At 33.8% G+C, this 3,575-nt stretch overlaps 1 non-coding gene across 1 annotated transcript; it reads right to left on the reverse strand.

The window, feature by feature from the left end:
• Window positions 1–2,918: 2,918 nt before the first annotated feature.
• Trnar-ucg lies at window positions 2,919–2,991 on the reverse strand. Its single transcript has one exon. It is a non-coding gene; the product is annotated as a tRNA-Arg (tRNA).
• Window positions 2,992–3,575: the final 584 nt, after the last annotated feature.

Here is a 3,575-nt window from a genome sequence, read left to right on the forward strand (position 1 = left end):
TGAAAACGGCTTCGTAATTCGCTTTAATAAATGATGCCGAAAAAAATGGTCAGGTATTATTGTAATGGTTTGATTGACTATTGAACGAAGTCCGCGGTATAACAGATGTCTGAAATGACTGATGATTCTTATCAATTAGATTAATGTGTTGTAGGTATAAGCTTGCCAAGATGGCGTATTTGGGTGGAGTTTGTTTTATTGTTATTACTTTAATTTTAGATATATCTACACTCATATAAAAAAAAACAAAGGAAACATTTTTCATCCAATTTAAAGTGTTTTTTTTTTATTTCTAGCCTATTTTCATGATTTTTTTAGCAAACTGTATATAAATATACTAAGTGACATTGAAAATAGAACACCCACTAAATATTATATAATTTTAATGAATGTTTGTAAGCATGTTTATTATTGTATGGATAAGAAATGATTATAATTTGAACGCCGTCAACACACTAGTTTTTCTGCTATACATGTTTTTGTTAAAATTCCAGTCATCCAATATAGACTCGGCTTTCGCATAGTTTGTTACTTATTCTGCTACAGAGTAGTTTCAGGTGTTTTTCTGAGTTTATTATAATGCCTAGAATACGTAGACGTGCCAATTTTAGACAATTCAGTGATTTTGATAGCGGTCGGATTGTAGGTTTGCGGGAGGCAGGATTATCATTTCGAGAGATTGCTGATAGGGTTCATAGAAGTGTTTGCACTGTTGCCAATTGTTGTAGAGCTTACTTTCAACATCACCGTGAACATCGTGCCAGAGGTACAGGGCGTCTAAGATTAACCACTGAGGGTCAAGATCGCCGTTTAAGGCAATTAGCTGTCAGAGACCGTTCGATCACTTCCCGAGCAATTGCTAACCAATGGTTTACGGAACACGGAAGACTCATCACGATGCGAACTGTTTACCGACGAATACGGCCTTTTGGGCTGTTTTCTTTTCGGCCTCATTGGGTTTTACCATTGACCTCTGAACATCGACGACAACGTCTAGAGTGGTGGAGAGCCCGACAAGAATGGGGCGCAGAATGGAATACTATCGTTTTTAGTGATGAGTCGCGATTCTGTTTGGGAATGCACAACGGTTAGGCGCGAGTGAGAAGATACGGTGGAGAAAGGAGGAATCCAGAGTTTTTCATGGAGAGGCACGTACACCAAGTTGTAGGAGTTATGGTTTGGGGAGCAATCGCATATGGTAGCAGGTCACCTCTAGTATTTGTTCGAGGTAATATGACAGCCCAACGCTATATTGAGGAAATTGTGGAAGCTCATCTCTTACCATACTTACGAACACCCCACAATCCTATATTTCAACAAGATAATGCCCGTCCCCATGTTGCTAGATTAACTGTGAACCACTTACATAATGCGCAAGTTAATCTCCTACCCTGGCTACTAAAATCTCCAGATCTCTCACCAATTGAACATGTATGGGATATCATGGGTAGGAGACTGACAAACTTACCGCATCCTCCTCAGACACTAGAAGCTCTTCGGCATGAGATAGTTAGCATGGGATGAAATACCGCAAGAAGACATAAATGATCTGATTAGTTCCATGCCCAGACGGCTCAACGAATGTATAGAACATCGAGGTGGTCCAACACATTATTAACAAGGACAAGGTAACGAGCCAATATTTTCACTCCAAATTTTGATCATCTACGCCTTTTGTCAACCTACATTCATGTACAAAAGATTATTAAAATTAAACAATTTTTAGTGGGTGTTCTATTTTCAATGTCACTTAGTATATATCAATTTAACTCGTAAACTCAGTTAACCGAAGGGTTGTTTTTAACTTAACTTTGAAACATCCTGTGTAATAATTTCTTAGGCAAATTTTCCAAAAATATTATTTTTTGGTTTTTGACCATGTCTTGAAACCTTTTTGTTTTGACCTTTTTGAAACATATTTTGGTTAATTTTTAAAGCAAACTTGCCACCAATAATTTGCAAATTTTTCAATTACCATTATTTTTTGATATTATTTTTTAATACATATAACGAGGTGTATTTGGTTGGTGACTATTGTCGTAATATGATATTGACGCTACATTAGATACTCTAGCTGAACTAAATTTTAAAAAAATCGAAAGTATACTAAATTTCAAAAAGGATAAAGATACAGTCTTGGTTTTAATAAATATTAGTAACACTATCAAAACTAATGATATTAAAGAAATATAACTGTATAATAACCAAGTATACAAAAAAATTGATAAAAAATAATCTAATATTTTGAATTGCTTCTCTTAGCTGCTATAACTGCCCGTAGACGTCGCGTTTGTTCATACTGTCAATGAGACTGCAAATATCATATTGTGTTATATTTTCCCATTTCTCTTTAATGACCAAGCGAAGTTCATTTAATAAAGCTGGTGCCACTTCGCAACCTCTAAGCCCCTGCCAAGCATCCCAAACGGATTCTATAGGATTCAGATCTGTCGAACATGTTGGCCAGTTCATAGTAGCCACATCGTCATCGTTCTTAAAAATTAACCAATGCATCTGTTAATATGAGCCAAAAAACCAAATGCTCAGAAAGTATAATTCTGACTGAAAAATAATATTTTAGTAAAATTTGCAAGCGAAATCGTTGCACCGGTTGTTTTAAAGTTACGGTAAAAAACAACCCTTTGATTAACCCTATATAATATATTTATATACAGTTTGCTAAAAGAAATCATGAAAATAGCGCTAAGAATTAAAAACAAATAACACTTTAAATTCGACAAAAAATTTTTCCCTTATGTTTTTTTTTGCCTCTGAATATAGTTTCAAAATAATTATGCAATTTTTTTTATAGAAATTGGTATATTATTCCAAAAATATACTGCATAGGCATAGATAGATAAGAGATATAAATATAAAAGATAATATAAAAGAAAATAGAAATAATAAAAAAAGTTAAACGACCGTGACAGGACTCGAACCTGCAATCTTCGGATCCGAAGTCCGACGCCTTATCCATTAGGCCACACGGTCTCGCCCTTAAAACCCTCCCTTCAACCCTTTTACCGACGAGGAAAGCTGAAATCACATTTAAATTATATTCTTTTAGACACTCGTTCATCATTGGTTATTAAAATTACAATGGCAATCTCTCTACTAAATGGACAATTTTTTAAAATACTCTATGATTGAAGAAAATCCATTCTCCATATACGTACCTAATTACTACTGTTCTCCATACCACTATTCTCCACATATCTACACAATATAATAGCATTCTTCATCTCCAAGTCTTTTTAAGTAGAAATTAATAAAAAATACATGTCGAATGTTTTTCAAAAGTGAGCAAATGTGACAAATTATTGATGGCTAAAAAGACCTGTTTAGGACAAAATTTTAAATTTTGAATTACTTATTTGATGTAATGATAAAATTGAACTCGAAAACCTCGAGTTAAATCTCATAGTTTGAATTTTTCAATTTTGTAGTGATAAATAAAATTGTATACATATGTTTATTACTACATTGAAAAAAGCATACTTTTAGTGTGCTCTGTCAAGGAGATAATATAAAAAGACCATCCAACCCGTCAATTTTTCTTTTCTAAAAAAATGTTT

Source organism: Sitophilus oryzae, unplaced genomic scaffold (assembly GCF_002938485.1).
Source record: "Sitophilus oryzae breed Bouriz unplaced genomic scaffold, Soryzae_2.0 scaffold_818_pilon_pilon, whole genome shotgun sequence".
NCBI lineage: Eukaryota > Metazoa > Arthropoda > Insecta > Coleoptera > Curculionidae > Sitophilus > Sitophilus oryzae.